The following is a 24,259-nucleotide window of genomic DNA, read 5'->3' as shown; positions in this document are numbered from 1 at the left end:
AGAATTACTTGATCATATGATAATTCTACTTTTAATTTTTTGAGGGACCTCCATACTGTTTTCCATAGTGGTTGCCCCAATTTGCACTTCCACCAACAGTGCATGAGGTTGCTTTTTCTCTGCATCCTCACCAACACTGGTCATTTCTTGTCTTTTTTATTTAAGCCATTCTGACAGGTATAAGTTGGTGTCTCACTGTAGTTGTGATTTGCATTTCAACCAGTGTATTCTTGAAGGAAGACTTTCCTCTTCAAAGAGACAGAAAATAGAAAGTTCATCTACTCTGTTTCTAATGTAATACATACTATTGAAGAACATAATATGTTCCTTGGAAACCAGAAATTAATCATGTATTTAAAATAAACATGAGCTCAATGAAACATAGGTTTTCCAAATCTAAACCATTATTCTTAAAAATTCTGGAGATATTTTACTTCCACATATCTCTTATAATTATCATATGTACATGTTAAAACATATGTAGTGTATTACACTCATTTCCAGAATCATTTATCTTTCTCTCTTTCCTGTCTGAATTCTGTAGCTCTATGTCAAAACTCATTTTTGTTTTGAAATGAAAAAAATACATTTTTAAAAAAGGGCAATTCTACCATTGCCATTTTGTTGCCTAAGGTATGAAAGCTATATAAGTGCTCATAAAATTCTGTAAAGAAATGAAGACGACCCTGTAAATCAACTTTAAGGTCAGCTCTTTTATCCTTGATGACAGAAAATGCACTTGGCCTTGAGATCCCTGAAAGCAGAGAAGCTGGTAATTTCCCATATTTGTTGCCTGATGATACATTATAGTTTAAAACTTGTTTCTTTCATCATTCCAAAAAAGTATCAAATCCTAAATTTCTTTAGACGTTTTATTTTTTCTATTTTATCTTTCTTTCCAATATATATTGCTATCTCCATATTGATTTCAGAAGATTGCTTAAGCACTGATTCACACAGAACTTAATGTTTTATTAAATAGTTTTAAATATTTTAACAAATAATCTCACAGTTAAAGTATAGTCCGTTGGGGGCGCCTGGGTGGCGCAGTCGGTTAAGCGTCCGACTTCAGCCAGGTCACGATCTCGTGGTCCGTGAGTTCGAGCCCCACGTCGGGCTCTGGGCTGATGGCTCAGAGCCTGGAGCCTGTTTCCGATTCTGTGTCTCCCTCTCTCTCTGCCCCTCCCTCGTTCATGCTCTGTCTCTCTCTGTCCCAAAAATAAATAAACATTGAAAAAAAAAAATTAAAAAAAAAAAAGTATAGTACGTTGATCAATAGTTGAACAAATTTGGTATTATCTTTGTCTATTTTGGAAATCATTAAATTCAAGGGAATTTTATTACTTGGGTTTAAGTTAGTTTTTAAAAAATTTATAACTAAGCCAGTATTAACATTGGGAGATTCCCCTATAAGTACAGCCTCATTTCTCCAAGTAGGATGGGCTACTACCTTACCAACTGCTTTTACAAAACATCAGTGACCTGGGGAGCCTGGGTGGTTCAGTGGGTTAGACGTCTGACTTTTGCTCAGGTCATGATCTCTTTGTCCATGGGTTCGAGCCTTGCATTGGGATCTGTACTGACAGCTCAGAGCCTGGAGCTTGCTTCAGATTCTGTGTCTCCCTCTGTCTGCCCCTCCCCGGCTCATGCTCTTTCTCTTTCTCAAAAATAATTTTTTTTTTTAAATTAAAACAAACAAAAACAAAACATCAGTCACATGGCTAAGAGTCCCTATCTGATTTTTGCTCTCCTACTTCATGGTTCTTGATCTTTAGAAAAGCAATTTGACCTTCAGTTTCCATTTCCATTTCATTACTTACATCAGAATCATGAACTCTTATTTTCCAGACTGGTTCATAAGTTTCTTCACCATCAAATTCTCAGAGTTTTATGTGGTAGTAATCAATACAGATGTCATTCATTGCTCCTCAAAAGGACTAACAAAAATCTCCTAAGTATTCCTGAGTTAACAGATTTTGATAAAGAATTACCTCTAAAATCTGAATTTCTTTTTTTTTTTTTTAACGTTTTTATTTATTTTTGAGACATAGAGAGACAGAGCATGAACGGGGGAGGGTCAGAGAGAGAGGGAGACACAGAATCGGAAGCAGGCTCCAGGCTCTGAGCCATCAGCCCAGAGCCTGACGCGGGGCTCGAACTCACGGACCGCGAGATCGTGACCTGGCTGAAGTCGGACACTTAACCGACTGCGCCACCCAGGCGCCCCTAAAATCTGAATTTCTTAAACTCAGAGGAAAATCCTGAATCTAACAAAGTGTTCACTTATTGTACAATGTTTTCAAAACCAAAATAACTGGAGTTGGGAGAATGTAGTTAAGGATACACTCCAAAATTCAATGTTAAAACCTCAAATCCCCATGTGATAGTATTAGGAGACGGAGCTTGTGAAAGGTAATTAGCATGAGATAAGGTCATGGAATGGAGCCCTCATGAATGGGATTAGTGCCCTCAACCAAGTCAGGAGAGGTGGTGCCTCCCCTCCCTGCTGTCTGCCCTGTGAGGATAAAATTAGAAGTCAGCAGTCTACAACCCAGAAGGTCCTCACCAGAACTTGACCATGCGAGCACCCTGATCTCAGACTTCCACAGCCTGTAGAAGTGTCACCAATAATTTTGTTATTTCTAAACCACCCAGTCCATGGTATTCTGGTACAGCATTTTGAACTAAGAAAATAGAGTATTTTTTCTCCCATGTCTATATGCAAATATTGTGCTTGGTACTGCTTTTCCCACATCTTTTACCATACGGATAAGGCTATAGCTTTATACAATCCAGTTTTCCTGTGGTTCTCTCAGCCATTATCCTCCCTGGATTTGCTAGATACTGAGGAACTTACTGATTTTTCAAACACTACACTTGATTCTTCCAGTCTTTTCTCTGCATTTCATTATATTAGTGATTGTGATTTAATTTTATCTCACAACACTAATATTTACACCATGAATAAAAAATGCTATAGGTAATATGGGAATTACATTTGAACAAGGGAAAAAGGTATTCACTCATCTCAGGTACATAGCAGCATTCTCAGGCCCAGATCCCAGAAAGTGGGAGGTTGGGTACTTTTAATAAGATTTTCTGGACTCTATGATGTATCCCTATTTACTAATAAAATTTCTGTCATTGGGGGAAAAAAATGGTTTCCTGCATTTGTCCTGTGACAAGTTAGCAATTTCAATGCTTCACTGGGAGCTTGGAATTTAAAATTTTAAAGGTATTTTTATCTTTTAGATCCCCAGAGCTTTATGTTCTCTCAATTGAGAGATATGAAACACTGAAAATAGAAAGCAAATGTTGGAAATCAAACTTGCTTGCTTCATCTTTTTCATTTATTATTATTAATATAATTGGTGAAACAATGCACCCTAAACATACACTTCTAAGCTTCTTTCTGAACAATAATAAGAAACAAGTATGGCCTGTTGTCATCATCAGGAAAACAATTCTTTATATGGTGTCAAATAATCTAAATGTCAGTAGTGCTCAGAACAGCAATTCTATCTGGCACCTAAAGAGGAAGGAAAACCTGGAATACAGAAAATCAGAAACAACTTGGCAAAGGAACTTTAGGAACAAAAGAAACTGTGGTCTAGAATAGCTAGCTAAAGCCTCCAGGCTATTTTAATCCAAGACCAGGATGGTGCAGAGAGCCAGAATTCTGACCCAGCAGAGCATCTAGCTTTAAAGCCCTACTCTGACACTTTCATTCTGGGCTACAGTAATGAGCAAGACAGCTTGATAATCTAAACCCTTCTAGATATTGCAGCTTTGTGTCAATGGGTGTCATCTGGAGGTTACTCTAATCCCCTTTCAACCAGTTTTCCACTCTGCGAAATCCAGTTAATCTAAGTACCTACCTCATAAAATTGTTGTGGGGTTAAATAGTAATTGACAGAATGTGTTTAGAAAAATAGCTTTAGTAAGTGTCAAATAAGCATTGTCATGTGCATTTAAACTATTGTAAACAACCTCAAACAAATGTTCTCAGCTATGCCATTAATAAGAGTTTGTTTGTTTGTTTGTTTGTTTTTCCACTTTTTGCTCCCTTTTCTTTGTGGCAGGCACCAGTTTCTAGTGGTTGCCACCCATCTTTGGAGTTCTCTGGATTGGAGCTATAGCTATCCATCTGTCATCTGTCTTCTGTCATCACATGGCAATGTCTCTATGTGTCATCTGCATGTGTGTTACCTTTCTTCTGATATGGATGCCAGTCATATTGGAATAAGGGGGCACCTACTTCAGTATGACCTCATCTTAACTAATTACATCGGCAAAACCCTAGGTCCACATAAGGTCTCATTTTGAGGTCTGGAAAGTACAAGAATTGGGGGATGGAAGGGCACCCCAGAATACCTCTTAAGTTTTGTTTTTGCTTTCTTTTGTTTTTAATGCCAGAATGATGTTTAATCAGGGATTTAGAGATATTTAGCGCTACTGGAAGGTTGTGGGAATAGGAAAAGCAGGGGCATAGAGAGGCTACCGCTAGTGATATCAGCTGCCTGTACAACCAAAGTGACTACATCTAAGATGGTCCCCAAAGATTTTGGAAGCTACTATTCATCTTGGCTGTTTCAAGTCTTGAAGTTGACTTCAAGAATACTTAAAAGTCAAGGGGAAGTCTTCTATTTGACAATGCCCATACTTTATCACAGCTGCTACCACAAACAGACTGCATCTCTCTTTTATCTTCCAGAGCTCTTCATAAGTACCCCTCATTGTTAAATTCAAACCAAACGCTACATACAAATAAGTTGAGGGAATATTGTTTCCAGTCACTTCATACCCCTCAACATTGTTCCTCCGGGGGAGAGTGTAAAAGGATGAGGAAGGCGTTGAGTACCAAAATCAGTACCCTTCACAGAAAGGTTTCTAATCACCCTGCTGAGACAATCACCCAATGATTATCCAGTGGGACATAAATATTTGTCTTCTCTCCTTTCATAATTCCACATAAGAAGTTCCTAGTAATCACTGGAAAGAAAGAATGTGCAGCTCCGTTTTGGATTAGCACTTGTCATAAAAACAGCACAAACAGGGGCGCCTGGGTGGCGCAGTCGGTTAAGCGTCCGACTTCAGCCAGGTCACGATCTCGCGGTCTGTGAGTTCGAGCCCCGCGTCGGGCTCTGGGCTGATGGCTCAGAGCCTGGAGCCTGTTTCCGATTCTGTGTCTCCCTCTATCTCTGACCCTCCCCCGTTCATGCTCTGTCTCTCTCTGTCTCAAAAATAAATAAACGTTTAAAAAAAAAAAAAAAAAAAAAAAAACAGCACAAACAGCATTAGAGAGTCAAGGGGACCTTAAAAATGGGTAGAGCTCCTGAAGAAAAGGTTCTGCTATTTTTCTTCCAAGGTAAAGTCAAGGATCACAACAATTATCTCTAATTATAACAAAATGGGAAGGATTCATTTATTCCCAAACCCCTCCATAAATGTCCATGAGCCTGGGCATTGGACAAGCCATTCTTGTCAAGCCATTCTTGTTACTTAATCATGAGAGAAGATAATTCTGGCTTTTCACACAATACTCTAAACATTGGGCAAGTTCTAATTTGGTTGAAGATACTCAATAAAAGATCTAAGACTTACACTCATCAACAATTAGTGAATACATATTCATAGTGCTCTCTATATATACATATGTGTGCACATGCACACAGAAAAAATATATGGTAAAATGAACGCACATATGCAGCAATATACACATACACACATATACAGCAATATATATATATATATAAATTTTGCTAGAAAATCCTAGCTTTCTGGCTATCTATGGGGGGGCCCGGAGGAGGGGGAGGGAGAGAAAGAGAGAGAGAGAGAGAGAGAGAGAGAGAGAGAGAAAGAAAGAAAGAAAGAAAGAAAGAAAGAAAGAAAGAAAGAAAGAAAGAAAGAAATTATTTGAGTAGATTCTAGGAGAAGGAGAAAAATATCTACTTTGATTTTACCAGGCAAAATGAAGGACATCACATTTTCTTTGTTGGCTCCAACCAGAAACTTGGACACTCTAATACTATGACATTTCTAGATACAACTTTAAAGAGAAGAGAAGCCAAATTTTCTGTGCTCAGTACAGGGAAAAATCACAACTTTATCTAAAATCAGCACAGAACAAGTGTTATTTAACTTTTTTTTTACATATCCAAGTATCCCTTGAAACCTCTCTGTCTACAATGGTTAAGCAAAGTGAAAAAGAAGGGAGTATTCCACAAAGCGCTGTCTTCAATCTACTTATGTTCTATCAAAGGCTCTATTTGGAAAAAAAATCTTCTTTTGGAATAATTGTTTACCTCATGTGTTATGCAGAACATCCAATATATTTAACTCGGTAATCACAACAAAATAAAAGGAAATTATCATAAGAATATGTCACTTTACCTTTTGGTACATGGTAGGAAGAAAAAGGAGGTTAATGTTCCAAAATGAAAATCTTCCAATCTCATCAGCATATGTACATCATTTTTATTTTAAACAACTATTTACATCAAAATTTCACATTTAGCATTTTATATAAATAGCTGATGAAATCATTTTAATGTCACAATACATTTATTGCATAAAATAGATTATCCCTTCCAAACTGCAAACTATGAATACCTGAATTGGTCTATCCTTACGTAACCAGTAGAAAAAAACAAAACAAAACAAACACAAAAACATAGAAAGAGATCAGACTTGTAGTTACCAGAAGTGGAGGTGGGGTGGAGGGAGGAAGAATTGGAGGGAAGTGGTGAACAAGTACAAACCCCTAGTTATATGATAAATAAGTATTAGGGATGGTAATGTACAACTTGATAAGACTATATCTAATACTTACATGATATATAAGAAAGTTGAGAGAGTAAGTCCTAAGAGTTCTCATCACAAGAAAAATTTTCCTTTATTCTTTTCTTCCTTTTCTTTTTACTCTTTCCATATGAGAAGATGGATATTACCTGAGCCTATTGTGGTAACCATTTGACATTACATGTAAATCAAACCATCATACTGAGTACCTTAAATTTATACAGTGATGTATGTCAATTATTTCACAATAAAACTGGGGGGTGGGGAGAAAGTTCTCATAAAAAAAAAGAACTTGTCAACTATTTGTATTACTCCTCAGTAGTCAGAAACCATCTCTGGAGTTTGCTAAAAATAAGTCATTTTTAAAGCATTACTTCTAGAAATAAAGATGTCATTCACTTGCATTTATTTTGTTCTCTTTCCTACTCTTCCTCCTCACCATTTTCCATCTAAATGGCTCAAATAGAGACAAAACAAGTGTATCACTAGGTCTTTCTTGATCGTTAGAAATAAGAGTAATCAAGGAATATGACTCACAATGACACAGGCAGTAACAAAAAGTCACCATGATCTTTGGCATGTGTCCCACCAGAACAAAAACTGGAAGTCAAGCCTTCCCCAAGGCAATTTCAAGCCACTTAGAGTTGCAATAACCTTAAAAACTAGATCAGCTTTAGAAATTGGTCTTCAGAATTATCCCCTTTTCGAGGGGTACTTGAGCGGTGCTAACTGTCATCAAGTTTCCATGGTTACAGAATTTCTCAAGCAATTATCCTTCTTCTGTAGTAGTAGTTAAGATTTTGGTATCAGATATCTAAGTCAAAGGCACTGTCATTCTTTGAGGAGTTTTTCTACCAACTCCTCTTCATCCCATCCTCTCTTACCTGCACTCAAAGGATCCTGGCCACTATGGCCAATCCACTAGAAACAGGAAACCTAGGTCCAGACACAAATCCAAACCCAGGAGAGGGTTTGGGCCCACATTTCATAGCAGTTCAGCCAAACATTGAGATTAGGATACTTGTTAGTGTGCTGACAAGTGATGACAAATGCTGAAGCAAACACTAACAACCTAAAATATAATGAAGCTATTCATCCGATTTTCTATATAGAGAAAATATATTTAAAATTCTTGTGTGAACTTTATAGGCTTAAATCACCATACATGGCAGACAAACCATTTCTAACTTAATTTAAACTCTATTTATATCCTGCTCATATGGTGTAGTAATAAATACATGTACTCTTGATTTTCCTAAAATACTACTGTTTCAGGTAGTGAAAACAGTATAACTATGATAATACAGCTACAAATGAAAACCTATGTTACCTATTTTTAATATGATGCATATAAATACATAAATATGTAATATAATTATATATGATACAGTTCATTTTAAATCTCTTGCAAATGGAGTACCTATTAATTAGTATAATTATTTTCAATTTGCCTTAAATAAATGCATATAATTATTTTTCTTTTATTTTGATAAAAGGAGTTGAATTATAGTATGTTTTTGAATGCTGTAGGTGTTCCCACCTTATTACAATAACTGGTATTAATAACAAGTTAGTGCTAATAACAACTGGTATTAATTAATAACCTTTATTACGGGTGAAACTAAATGAGTTACACTTTAGGTATATAAAAGCATCACTTATTGAAATAATATTTTATTACTCATTCATTATCAGATCTTTGCATAGTATTAGTCTCTGGAATCAAACGTGAAACATAAAAGCAAAAACAAGCACTACTTCTATGTGATTTTTAAAATTTCATTCATTCAAATGTAAATATGGTATATTTAAAAGGTTATCTGATTGGTGGAACAAAATAAACTGAATTTATTACAATTATATAAAAAGTATACTTTGTAATCTCAATAAAATAATTATTTATAGAAATTGGCTACTTATAAACCACTTAAATCAATTTTATTTAATGTGGCTTTTTGCAATGCTATAAACTGGTGATTCACCATCCAAGGTATGCTACACATGACCTTTAAAAAACACATCCCTGTTTTCAATATATGTGACAACAGGGTAATTTATAAAATAAATTACTCTCAAAACATACTGTTAACATGTTGCTAATGCATTGCACTGGGTAACTACGAGTCAGTAAATACATACTTGCGCTCATACAAATATCACCAACAACATTTTAAAGGTTGGAAGTCATTACTAAAGGACACATTAGTATAGTCTGAGAGATGACTAGGAAGACATTAATACCAAAATTGATGTAAGTACTAAAAGTCTTGCTACATTTTAAATATAGGTTATTAAACTTTTCAAACCTTTCCCTTTGCAAATCATTTTTAGTTTTATATTAATTCTACCAGGAGGATAGATCATTCATCTAAAATATTTAAGATACCTTAATTTTAGACAATTCTGATTTAAAAGGAAGCTGAAAATGGCAGAAGCCATGATTGATAAAATACTATATTTCTAATTAGTTTCTGATTTTATATTATATCTTACTGCTTGCAAAATGATATTACACCATATTTTATTATATAAAACCTCAATTGCTAAAATTAGGCTACTTCTCTAATACCTTACATTTGTCTTAATTTTATAAAAATTTACATGAAAATTTAGCACACATTAAAGCCTGACAAACAATGTCAACAGAGACAAGTGTTGATGATTTTTTGTAGCTCTATATCTGTCTTCTTTTCACGTTAGTATCTTGAAGCAATCAAGAAGACATATTTATGAAATAAATTATGGTCTAACTAAATTTCTTAGAGTAGAAAGCATTTATGACAGTTCAGACCTAGTATAGCTGAATCAAATGATTTCTTCTGACAGGCCCAATAAATTCTGACAATACCAAGGCAAGGTAAAGGACTTACAGGATTCAGATACTTAGGGTTTTTTCTTTTCTCTTTTTCCTTAGCAGATTGATACAATAAAACAACCCAAGAAGTGAGCTTGGATCTTTAAAATATCGGACCTTTGCCTATAGGGCTTAAAAGTATTTTCAGTTCTCACTATATAACCCCATATAATATTATCAATTCAAAACCTATTTCCTGTTAAACTCTCTCAATTAAAGCAGGAAAATTTTAATATCGTTATAGTCACATCCCTGAACTGCAAGGTCATAATGGAGTTATAAGGCATGTTGGGTCAGCCCATGGAAAGCTGTGGACGGAGGTTAGGACTGATAGGGAAACTCTGCTAGAAGTGCTACTCCTTCACCGTGGAGACAGGACCTTGTGAAACTTCATAGGCTGTACTTTCTCCGAGTGCAGTAAATGGCTTTTGCCTTGGTCTCCAGCAATCTCCATACTCCTAACACAAATCCGTTTTCTGTCTTCATGTCACTTGAGCTCTCATCATTTGGGATACTCGAGCACTCACTTCTTGAAACAATTTAAGTCAGGACAATACCTTCTGCTGGCTTCTCATCTACTTCTTGAATCAACCATTTCTTTCTCCTCTTCATCTCCCTTACTTTTAAAATTGGAATGCATCCAGTAAAAACTGCCGTTTCACAAACATTCTTCACTTAGATTCCTCCCTTTAACTTGAGACTTGGATGTTAAACAGACAACTCCAACTCAACATATCCAACACAGAATGTCATTTCTCCCCTGAAGGTTCTTCTGCTCATATACTGTCAATCTCGATTAATAGCACCTCTATTTATCCAATGACTCAGATCAAAAATTTGGAATCATCTTTGATTAGCAACTTTCTCTAGCATCTCACATTCAATTAGAGGACAACTGATAGCTCCATCCTGAAATCATAACTGTAACCCGACCAGTTTCTACCTACCACTTCTAGTGCTATTACTCAGGTCCAAGCTACAAATATCCCTCATTTGTTTTAATAGCTTTTTCACTGGTTTTCCTCTTTTATGCTGGCTAATCCTCTCCCCAGAAGTCAGAATCTAGATCATCTCAGTCCTCTGCCCAAAACCCTATAACATCAGCCAATCACTCAGAATAAAATTTCAATGTTCTTTCGATGTCTTCAAAACCTACATGACCTGGCCCCATTTCTTTTGTGGCCTTATCTCTTACTATTGTCCCCAGTATTCACTCAGCTCCAGACACACTGATATACTTCCATTTCTTATAATATGCTAAAGATTCCTGTGCCTTGGAGATCTGCACTGGCTGTATCCCATGCCTAGAACTCTTTCCCCCAGCTTATTCCCTCCCTTTGGTTCTCCACTTATATGTCAATCCACCCTTCATCTTGTACTTGATAACACTGCAGAAAATAGGCACACCTTTTCATACACTTTCCTACTTAGCAATCTTTATTAACCTCCACAGCATTTACAACTATCTGATATTAAACACCACCTTGCCATGTTATATATGAGTATTTATTTATTGCCTCCTATACGCTCATGTATCAAAGTGAAAATCTAAGCTCTTACAACTTTCATGTTTCACTGGAAGGGCACAGGTAAGGTAATAATTTTTAAAAATTAATTCATTTTATACTTGAAAAGTTCCACTAAGTATAATATTAAGGGAAAGAGAATAACAATTGTGAAAAGGAGGTGGCAATTTCAAATATCATTGTCAGGAAACGATTCATTGAGAAAATGTATCTGAAGAAACACTGGAACAAAAAAAGTGAACGAGTGATTCATACATCTAACAAAAGGCCAGTCTATACATACGGAGTACTCAGTGAATATTACTGCTTCAAAAATATTACTGGTATCTTTGAGAAATAGCACAAATGCTGATGTGAGTAGATATAGTGATAACAAGGAGGAACTGAAAGTACTGTGTTCAAGCATACTTTGTAGGACAGGCTTCCCTATTAAGATGCATTTAAGAAAAGCCCTGATGGAAGTCATCTATAGGGAAGAGCATATCAAACAGAAAAAAGTGCAGTCTCTGAAAGAGGAAGATGCCTGATACACTGAGGGGACAGGTGGGGGGAGATGAAGTCAGAAGCATTTGGGGCCAGATCACATAGAACCTCTTTCAGCACCATGGGAAGACTCAGCATTTTGCTCTGAGTGAAGTAGGAACCTACTGGAGGGCTTTACGCAGAGAAGCGACATAAACTAATGTACATTTTAACAGTATCCTTCAGGCTACCATTTTGAAACACTCCTTAGGTGACCCTGGTAGAAACAGGAAGAGTTTGAAGGCTACTGCACTTGGATTAGTGAGAGACAGATTAGAGATTCTAATCCAAGTGACAGATGATGGTGGTTTAAAGCAGAATGTTGAGATTTAAGATACAATAAGAAAGAGAATACCAGGAAGATGGCAAAGAAAGAAGTAAAGACAACTCTTTCAAGGATTTTTGCCCAAAACAGGAAGAAGGAATTGGTGCAGATTCTGCAGACAAAAGTGCAGTCCCCGTGGGGAGGGAAGCATTCAAAATGAGAATAATAACCAAGTGTATAACAACAGAGGAGGTCAGAGATTAGATATAATTTGAAATTAAGATAACACTCTGTTCACATTTGTCTACCACACTTGAATGAGTACCATGAATACAGGTACCTCATCTGTTTTGCTTATCCACACATCCTCAGGGTCTACAAAGTGCCTCATACCTAAAATGTAATCCATAAATATTTATTGATTAAATAGCATGAATTATGGAATTGCTGCTTAACTAAATATAGAATTTTTATTTATTTATTTATTTTTTTTTTATTTATTTTTTTTTCAACGTTTATTTATTTTTGGGACAGAGAGAGACAGAGCACGAACGGGGGAGGGGCAGAGAGAGAGGGAGACACAGAATCGGAAACAGGCTCCAGGCTCTGAGCCATCAGCCCAGAGCCTGACGCGGGGCTCGAACTCACGGACCGCGAGATTGTGACCTGGCTGAAGTCGGACGCTTAACCGACTGCGCCACCCAGGCGCCCCTAGTATTTTTTTTTTTTTAAATGCTACTCTCAGTATCTCAATGAGAAGGCACTGAATATGGATTATGAGGCAGAGCTGACGAAGACAATTACATTATGGAGAAATAAACTTCAGATATAGCAATATCTGCCATATCTGTTACTGTGAAATTCAAAGATCATATATATTCCTCAATATTCTGAACAGATTTTACCAAGTCCATTGACATTTTGTGCATGCCTACTATGTACTGGATTGGAGAAATACAAGGACAAAGAAAATATAGCCCTTGTCCACATAATGTAAACAGTCACAAAAATTACTTCTGCCTTAAGTAGGCTAAATCTCAGAATGGGGCCACACTATAGGAAGGCTTTTAAAGTTGGGTAGGTTTTTTGTTAGATGGAAATAAAGAATGTCATCACAGACATAAATAATAGAATTTATAAATATAACTCATGCATAACTGGGTGTGAAAGAATTAGATGGCAATATTCCCTGATCTGCAGCTAGAGGGGGGTTTTGTGGTGTAAAACAAAGTATAGTTTAGCATCATATAATGGAGGAGAGTATTTTATGTTTAGAGCCTATCTAAAGTGATTTTTTTACTCCCAAATAATAGCAACAGCAACAACAACCACCACCACTTTTAAAGCAATTCTCCCTTTCCTGTAGTCCACAGAGTACACAGTAAATTGTGCCTAGAACACTTTCAGTTTATTTTTCATCCAGACATCATTAAACCTTTGATGAATGCTATAATCTTTTTCCACAAAAATTTAACGTACATTTGTGCATACACACAAAATCTTGCACACAGTTTCATTTGAATTATAGGAAGTCCATGAAACACAACAATGAATGACCATTTCAGAGTAATTATACATGAGACCTACATTTTGCAAAACCCACTGAATGAGGCAATCTTCCTAAGCAATGAATTGCTAAGGACTACATCATGAGGAAAGTTGAAGCTTTTGCAGATGTAAAAATTGAGAGATGTTTCATATGGTTTTAAATAATTAGAAACAAGAATATTAAGAATATCATTCTTCCAGGAGCTTTTACAAGTTAACTATTTCCTCTTCAAAACAAATTTTTGTACTAAGATGACAATGATTATTATTTTCTAAGGAAAATAAGAGACAAATTTAGCAATCTGTCATAGTTACGTGTGAGTAAATGCAGGAGTTGAGCCATAAAACTAGGGGGTTTGTCACAGACCCTGCTATGTTAAACAAATACTGTATTTCTTTTAACAAAGAGAATCAATAAAAACTCAAAAAGAATCATTAGAGTAGATCAAAGCAGAGATTACTACCTCTCCCACCCGTGGTTAAACATTCAAGCCAAGTTTGAGGGAAGAGAAAGTTGATGTTTTTCCCAAATCCGCTGAGGATATGTGCCTCCAGTATTGGAGGGACCGCTTGTTACAGAACAACTCACCCACTGAAAAAGGAGAGTGAAATAAATAAATGTCTTTGAAAATATCAGAGTACTATCAAGGAACTTCAGGAACCAAGATCCAGGAGAAAAGAGAATCACAGAAAGGTGAACCTCAAATTTTGCACTTCTGTCTTTGAGGAATTTATGGAGCATAATCTGTGGCTGAGTTTGAGAAGTTAAGCCACCACTACCATTGTCCAGGGATAGAGGGAAAAATACCGGAGTTCAGAGTGCACTCACTAGTAGGGAGAGCGTTGGTCAGCTCCACATTGGAGATCTACACAAGTTCAAATCCTAGAAGTAGGGATAAAACCCTAGCAAAGACTGAATATCAGCAGCCAAACAGTCAAATCTATAGTAGAATTAAGGGTGTTCTTTCACTGATGCTAATTAGCTGCACGAGGAACGTGAAGAATAAAAAGTACAGAGAAAACCATGCCTAAACACTCAGTAACAAAACTACCAAAATACAAAGCAAACAATTAAAATGAGAAAGTAAACACATTCATATATTACACTCAAGGAAGAAAAGCAAATTCCCTTCCTAACTAAAACAAAAGGAGCTAGAGAACAAGGAAATTATATATTCCTAAAGGAAAAAAAGAAGTCAGAATTAAACATCCCATAAAATTCCTCCAAAAATGCAGGAAAGTAAAGATACTTCCAGGCATACAAAGTTGAGAAAATTACAATAAAGGTAAGTTCCACATGAGAAAGCAATGATCTCATGGAAAAGCCCAGAACTACTCAATAAAAAATATAAATATATAAATAATTCTACATGAGCATTGCCTATGTGAAGCAAAATAAATAAATAAATAAATAAATAAATAAATAAATAAATAAATAAATAAAATTAATATAATGTGAGTTACAAGAAGGAAAGAAAAATACATTACAGGTCTATCAGGAATGTTAGGGTGGCACAGATGTAGTTAAGAGTTTCTACTTGCATTATTCAGTAGTGGCAAAGATCAAGATTGTATGCCACAGAGTAACACTAAAGAATTAGTAACTATTGTGTGTGTAACTATGTATAAGTAATAATTGAGTGGAAAAATCAATAGCAATAAATACACTGTAATCTAAAAGAAGACTAGAAAGGAGGAAAAATATAGAATGGTAAGACATGAAAATAACATTTTAATAAAGCAGACTTAAATCTGAATACAATTATTAATTGTAAAGATGTCAGTATATAAATTAACTTTAAAGAAAAGATATTAGGATATTTTATTCTCACAGTACAAATAACTCATTCCTGTTCACTGTCTCAGTATAAAATTGATGTAGTGTTTTACTTTCCTTTTTATTCAGTATTTTCAAGCTTGGTATATTACAAATAAACCCACATTATCACAATGTTGTTCAACATGTTCAAATACATCATCAATTGAGCAGATGCTTCAATCTATAATGGTGGGAAAAAAATCTCTATAGGAATTACATTTGGGACTTTTTGTAAATGAATATCTTCCCCCATCACAGTCTCAAACAAATTTGGTTGCTGTTTTATAATTGCCTTTTGTTTAACTCTAATAGCACAATTGTTGATATTTCACATGCTAGTTATTTCCATTTATTAAAACAAATTTGCCAAATCTTATTTAGAGGATTTTAATATTCAATCATATATTAGGTTTATATATCTAATTATACATTGAGTATTAAATATGTTGGATATCAAAATAAACGTTAACTTCAAAAGCATTTTTAATCTGTTATAAAGCAAAATAACAAAATACAAATATGATTTGTTTTGTTGTACTCTTTTGTTAATGTCATTAATGATAACACCTCAGACAAATCAATATGAAAAATAAAAGTAATAATTAATTTTAATTATGTCCAAATCTCATGAGTTTTTTATTATTTGAGAAACTTCTATTGTTTAAGTGCATACCATATTTTAACTAACTTATCTAATCAGTTTAATTTATCAGGTATTTCCATCACATGTCTGAGAGTGATTCTAAGTTGAATTTGTGCTTCACTAAACCATTGTATTGACCCTAAAATATTGTGTATATTGTTTGAATTACTCTCAATATATCACTGCTGTGAATATAATTGAGACCATGTCTCATAGTATTAAATTTGAACAATGCATCCTATGTTAAACAAATATTTTGGCTTCTAAACTTATTGGATTACATGCCTATTGTTTTACTACATTAGCACTATTAACAACGTAAACTCACAGGTTTACCTCAACAATCTCTTAAATCAATGTGAAAAAATAAAATTTGGGGTTTCTTGCTATTTATTTAAGTATGCGTGTATACTTTGTAAACTGGTATAAAACAATGACACATATATTAATTCCAGTATTATTTTTCTCTCACCTCAACAGAGTAGTATTTCCCCTTATTTTATATATATATATATATAATGTCAACTTATTAATATCATTAATAATCTTATTTTGAAATTGTCAAAGGTTTTTTTAAATTATTTTATCTATGTTATATGCTCACTTACCCTATTGCCAAATTTCAAGATCATAATCCATGATATCTCTAAACACTGTGTTCTTAGTGCCAAGAAATTTATTTCTATGCTTAACATTTTTGGTTAATGGCTTATGTATATTCTCTCACTTAAAAATAGTATGAAAACTTTCTCTATATTTACTTATCAGCATTAAATACGAATAGTGTTGTCTTTATACAATATTTTCTTCAGTTCCACAGTTTTATATAAAAATGACATTTACTATCATTCGATTTGAGAGCTTAAGTATTTCCACTATAATACCTGCATAAGTACTGCTTATTTTTAAAATTGGGGTGCCTGGGTGGCTCTGTCGGTTGAGCATCTGACTTTGTTTCAGGTCATGATCTCACGGTTCGTGAGTTCAAGTTCTGAGCTGTGCTGACAGCTCAGAGCCTGAAGCCTGCTTAAGATTCTGTGTCTCCCTCACTCCCTGCTCTTCCCCTGCTCATGCTCTGTCTCTCTCTCCTTAAAAAATAAATAAAAACATTAAAAAAAAATTAAATAAATAAAATTGGTTTGGGGTGCCTAGGTTGCTCTGTCAGGTAAGCGTCCAACTTTGGCTCAGGTCATGATCTCCGGGTTTGTGAGTTCGAGCCCTGCGTTGGGCTGTGCTGACAGCGCGGAGCCTGGAGCCTGCTTCGGATTCTGTGTCTCCCTCTCTCTCTGCCTCTCTCCTGCTTGTGCTCTGTCTCTCTGTCTCTCAAAAAAAAAATGTTAATTTTTTTAATTGGTTTTGAGGTACCTGGGTGGCTCAGTCAGTTAAGCATCCCACTTCAGTTCAGGTCACGAGCTTGCGGTTTGTGAGTTGAAACCCCAGGTGGGGCTCTGTGCAGTCAGCACAGAGCCTGCTTTGGATCCTCTGTCCCCGCCCCCCTCTCTGACCCTCCTCTGCTTGCACTCAGTCTCTCAAAAATAAATACACAGTAAAAAATTTAAAAAATAAAATTGGTGTTGAAAGAGGTAAAAATTAATCCTATCTTTTTGTTTTCTTTTTGTTATGATAAAAATACACCTGTCTTTTAAGTTAAAATATAAATATAGTTTCTACATTTCCGTTCTCCATTTCTCAATATTTTAGTATAACATAAAACAGTAAATTTTCAGTCATGATCCTCCAATGGAAAAATCATGATCACTAATTAGAACCAGATAATGTCTTTTTAGAAACATCCCCAGGCTGTCATAAGGATGACTTGGCAGTGTTCCAAAAACATAATCTAATAAATATATTAAAGCATCAGAAGCATGAATTCTCTTGTTTAAATTACCAGTTTCATGAATATAAAAATGTTCATGTACTAAAGGGAAATTCAAAAATACGTATGTTGCAGCTGAGTTGTGAATATAAAAGGGATATCTGTGTGCATTCTCCTCTTTTTAATAAGTAACGAAATCATCTTTAAACAGAATGAGAAGCTGCAAAGCTTTCATCTAACTTGTCAAGTTGTGCATTTGATGAAATATTTTGCCAAATATCCATTATTATAAATAGTCAGAAGATATTCTCATTCAATAAATAACGTGCAATGCGCTCTTTGAATAAACTATCTATGTAATGCTGCACAAAATAAAGCAAGATATATGCTTCAAGAGGAGATACAACTTTAGTGGTGCCTGGGTGGCTTAGTAGGTTAAGCATCTGACTTCAGCTCAAGTCATGATATTGTGGTTCCTGAGTGTGAGCCCCACATTGGTCTCTCTGTTGTCAGCTCAGAGGCTGGAGCCTGCTTCAGATTCTGTCTCCATCTCTCTGCTGCTCCCCACTAGTGCTCTCAGTCTCTCTCTCTCTGTCTCTCTCTCTAAAATAAGTAAACATTTTTTTTTTTTAAAGAGAAGACACAACTTTACAGATAGGTCAGAACTCCCTAAGCTAAACTATAATTTTAACGTGATCTAAAGAAAAATGTAAATAGGATGTTTTGGAACTAAAAAGATGAATCTACAGTTCATATAGAATATAAAAAAGTACAAAAAAGGAACTTCTGAACAAAATGATCAATGATTTACCCTACTTAATATCAAGATATACCAGGGGCGCCTGGGTGGCTCAGTCGGTTGAGCGTCTGACTTTGGCTCAGGTCATGGCCTCTCAGTTTGTGGGTTCGAGCCCCATATCCGGCTGTGTGCTAACAAACAGCTCAGAGACTGGAGCCTGCTTCAGATTTTGTGTCTCCCTCTGTCTCTCTCTCCCCCCTCCCCTGCTCATGCTCTGTCTCTCTTTGTCTCTCAAAAATAAATAAATGTTAAAAAAATAATAAATAAAGTATACCATAAAACATCACTATATAAACAGTGGGGTACTGGCATGTGAATACATAATGAATAATAATTGAAACCCTAGACATAAACAAATACTATATTGATATATGTAATATTAAGGCTTAAATTTCCCAGTATTAATATGTAATATTAATATGTAATTAATATGTAATTAATATTAATATGTAATATTAATACTGGGAAATTTTGAATTTTTAAAGAAGGAGGAATCTAGATAAAAAAATTCTTACTTCATAACCCACAAAAAATAATTTCCACATTAACCACATTAAAAAAGTTTTTTTTAATGTTTATTCATTTTTGGGACAGAGAGAGACAGAGCATGAGTGGGGAAGGGGCAGAGAGAGAGGGAGCTGTCAGCACAGAGGCCAACGCAGGATTCCAGCCCACAAACTGCGAGGTCATGATCTGGGCCAAAGTCAGATGCTTAACCCACTAAGCCAGCCAGGTGCCCCAACCACATGTTTAATTTTAAAGAAAGTAAATCATTAAACACACTAAAAGAAACTAGGGGTTTTACAGCCCTAGAATGGAAAGACCTTTTTAAGTAGAACATAAAACTTCTGAAACCACAAAACAAAACATATAAATAAAAACATATATTAAAGTTTTCTACATAGAAAAAATTATTATAAGCAAAATCCAAAAAACATATTCAGAATTAATAACAGGAAACAATGCTATTTTCTTAACACTGAACCCTATAGGCCACTGAAAAAGGCCAATATAAATTTAAAAAAAAAATCAAAGAATATAAATGGACAAACAGAAAAAGAAATGCTAATGACCCTTACACATACTAAATACAAATATTCCTGATTAAAGAAATAAAATAAAAATGATATAGGCACACCAATGTTTGTTTAGTATACTAGCAAAGATCCAGAAGTTGCATAAATAGTATAGTTTTAGGAGGGTATGAAGATACCATGAAGCTTAGTTATATCTAATTGAATTATAAATGACTGTAATCCATATGAAGTGCAATTTTGCAGTGTATGTGAAAATAATGCACATCCTAGGAATTCCACTTCTAAAAATTCTTCCATTAATTTATTAAAGTAAGTATGAAATGACATATATAGTGCTAATCACTGCATCGTGTAGCATTATGTAACAGTAAAATCTTGGAAACAACCTGAATATCTCAAAATAAAAGACCAGTTAAATAACTGTGGTACATCCATTAATGGAATAATTTGTATCCTTGAAAAACAATGAAAGAGTCCACTATTTTACTATAAATTTTTTTCCCAAAGATATGAACAAGTATAAATCAAAGTATATAGTTAGTGGTGTAAAAAGGTGGGCAAAATAAAAATATAAATGTGTGTTTATATGTATACAACTTATCTGGAAGGATGTCCAATAAACTAATACCTGAATTTATTCTTGAAAAACTGAACATTAATAAAACTAGTAAAAATTAGTAAATTAAAAATTAAAAATCAACTCACTGAACTTTTTATGAACTAAAAGTGCCCAGAAAGTTATACAAATCACCTAGGATATCATTAATTGAGAGGAATGGGAATTCTACAAAACATAATGAAGGTTGAGATTATAGACAGCTAAAACTTTTCCATGTTCTACTTCACTGAGTTAAGTCTGATCAATAAAACCATTTTAAAGGTTTTTAAGGTGAAGTCTAATGATCCTCTCTGGGAATAGGCGTGCTCTACTTTTCTGTCACATCTGATATATGGTGTAGGAAAATCTCTGCCATTAAGAGGAATGCTGTGGTAAGAAAGGCTACCTTCTTTCTGTCGTTCTCCCTATCAAAATGAAGTGTTTAATGCACTCTAATATTTTTAGGTAGACTCCATCAGTTGTACTCTGGGCACATTTTGGGGAATTTATATTTTTAAAATAAATTAATATTTATTTCTTTGTTCTTATTAAATTCACATTATTTTTCCCTTGATATCAAAAACCCTGGATTATTTATGACATCTAAATTTTAATTATACAAGATTAAATGCAGAGTAAAAGGCAAAACTTTTAGATTGTGTATATTTTAGTATTAATTAAACCCTATCTTATGGATCTGATCTCTTTTTTTCTTCCATTATATACAGTCCTTTTCAACCTGGTAGGAGAAATAGTCATTGACAGCTCCTAAGTCTCGTATTTCACAGTTTCTAACACAGTGAACTTTTCCTCTGAATTCTATCTGAAAACATTCTGGGAAAGCATTATAAGACAGTTGCCTACCCTTGAATCAATCAACCATTATTATAGCAGTAGAGCCAGTTAAGAGCTTGGCATTCTCTCTCTAGAATGAATAATGTGCAGGTCCTCAAAGAACCATGGTTGTTTCTAAAAGAAAGGGGATGCTTAACAACAAAACCAAAACAAACTAAAAGTAAAACATAAATACAGAGGATTAGATACACAATTCAAACATACAGAAAATTATATATACAACACACACATCAGATTTATAATCAATTATCTGTGGATAGTAATATGTGAATGGCTATGTATTTACCAAATTTCTACCCACCCAAAAATATATTAAGTATAAAATCAGAAAAGAGTGAAAATACAAATGTATGCACTGTATAAATGGAAGACCAAAAAAATTTACCAGTAATATATGACACTTTAGTGTAAAAGAAAGCTTTGGTTTGGAATCACTTGGACAAACTTGAATTTGAATTATTTAAGCCTTCTCATCCTCAGGTTTTTACAAACTTATCTGAAGAGTAACTTTGGTTTAGTAAATGAGAAATGAGAGAAAAATCTATGTTAAACATCTAGGACAATGCTCAATAAATATGAGTTCTGGTTTAATACCAAATTTTACTGATAAGATTACTACATATCTTTAAAAAAAAAACATGCCGGGGTGCTTGGGTGGCTCATTCAGTTAAGTATCTGACTTTGGCTCAGGTCATGATCCCACTGTTGGTGGGTTCAAGCTCCATGTCAGGTTCTGTGCTGACTGCTCAGAACCTGGATCCTGCTTTGGATTCTTTGTCTCCCTCTCTCTCTGTCCCACCCTTGCTTGTGCTCTGTGTCTCTCTCTCCCTCAAAAAAAAAAAAAAAAAAAAAAAAAAAAATGTAAAAATTTTAAAAGCATGCCTACAATTTAGAATTAATCTTTAAAAATCAATGTACAATCATCATTCAGAATTAAAATAACTTAAATGGTGGTAACTGACCCACCTGAAGATGTAATATATTTTCTAAGAAAAGTCATATTACTGCCACAGAATGTCTAAAATTACAAGGACCTTCTGAGCATATATTTCTCTAACTCTTATGGTTATTTATGGTATCTGAAAAAATAATTCATATATATATTAATATGATACATAACGAAAAGTTAAGTTTCAATACTTCTTAATCTTATAGCAATTAAGAAAGTCATTATACTACTGCTTTTATTTTTGCTCTCTGGTATGGGATATTTGTGAGAGAACTTTATTTAATAAACTAAATGCTCTCTGCTCCATAATGCCACATGTTCAAGTTCCTCGGTTTGAATCCAATCATTTTCATGAACACTGAGCACAATTTATCAATATGTTTTGTTGCCTTGAGTGACACAAATTACTTTCTAGGGATCTCTGCTTGGGGATCAGTCAATTCCCGGTGTTTTGTAAGTAGGGCATTTACCATCTGGCATATTTGTTTCATGTTAATGGAGAGTTAAGAACATAGATATTCATGTACTTTACTGATACTTTTATTTTTAACTTTCCCTTTCCCTCTCAATGAATATCAGTGTTCATGTTGACAGCATTTCTCGGAGAAATAAAAGATTGTTTTCCATATTCTCAAAATCTCTAACATAATGAAGTTTGCAAATATGTCAGAGAATGTTCTTATCAGTGATACCCAACCTTTTGTGAGTGGAAGTATCACTGGGGAGCTTGTTAAAATGCACATTACGTGAAACTATCACAAAACCTTGGGAGGTTTCAGGATCTGCATTTTTATAAATCATCCTGGATGATGCTGTCAAAGGTCATCCACATACAATTAACTTACTCAAAATATTAGTGTCTATGGCATAATCAAAAGCTCTAATTTTATTTATCCATTAAAAAAATTTTTTTTAATGTTTGTTTTTGAGAGAGAGAGAGAGAGAGGGAGAGCGAGTGAGTGGGTAAGCACAAGCAGGAGAGAGGCAGAGAGAGAGAGGGAGACAGAATCTGAAACAGGCTCTAGGCTCCATGCTGTCAGCATAGAGCCCTATGTGGGGCTGGGACTCACAAACTGTGAGATAATGACCTGAGACGAAGTCGGATGCTCAACCAACTAAGCCACCCAGGTGTCCCCTACGCACAATTTTAAAGCCATATTTTAAAAATCCGTAAGATTAAAAGGACGACCAGAAGAAATCTTGGCCAAACTTCTAAACTTGCTAATGGAGAATTTTTCCTGTCTTTGAAGCTGTGAATGTAAGGAAGGTTACAAACTTACAATCTTGCTCTACTGTACTTTTTATTGCTGTTGTTGTTGTTGTTTTATTGTTGTTGTTTTTTATAATCCTTACTATCTGTATCAGGGAAGATCACCTATTGCTTTCAAAATTCAGAAATTATTTCTCTCCATGCATGTAAGAGCCAGAGACACACTGAAACGTGATATTGAATAAAATATTTGTAGTTCAGTGATATCTTAAGGCTAAGGGATTACTCAAGAGCAATTTCAAGGAAGTTCAACAGAGTTTGTGTAATGAAACCTTTGTATTTCATTAGAAAGCAGCAAAATTTTTATTGAGCAAACTCAATAAGCAAAAATAAACTCCAAATGGGTTAAAGATTTAAATATAAGACCTAAAACCATACAAATCCTAGAAGTGAGCACAGGCAATAATTTTTCTGACATCAGCCGAAGCAAACACTTTCTGGATATGTCTTCTGAGGCAAGGGAAGTAAAAGCAAAAATGAACTGTTGGTCTATATCAAAACAAAAAGCTTCTGCACAGCAAAGGAAACAATGAATAAAACTAAAAGCCTACTGAATGGGAGAAGATATCTGCAAATGACATATCCAATAAAGGGTTAGCATCCAAAATATATATCTTATAAACTCAACACCCCAAAAACCCAATAAGCCAATTAAAAAATGAGAACACACGAATAAGCTTTTTGCCAAGAAAACATCCAGATGGCCAACAGACAAGTGAAAAGATGCTCAACATCACTCACCATCAGGGAAATCAAAACCACAATGAAGTACAATCTCACACTTGTTAGAATGGCTAAATTCAAAAACACAAGAAATAACAAGTATTGGTGAAGATGTGGAGAAAAAGGAATGCTCATGCACTGTTGGTGGGAATGCAAACTGGTGTGCCGACTCTGAAAAACAGTATGGAGATTCCTCAAAAAATTAAAAATAGAATGACCTATGATTCATTA

This window comes from Leopardus geoffroyi, chromosome A1, assembly GCF_018350155.1.
Source record: "Leopardus geoffroyi isolate Oge1 chromosome A1, O.geoffroyi_Oge1_pat1.0, whole genome shotgun sequence".
Lineage (NCBI taxonomy): Eukaryota > Metazoa > Chordata > Mammalia > Carnivora > Felidae > Leopardus > Leopardus geoffroyi.
The sequence above is the reverse complement of the archived record's forward strand: the minus strand, read 5'-3'. Positions refer to the sequence as shown.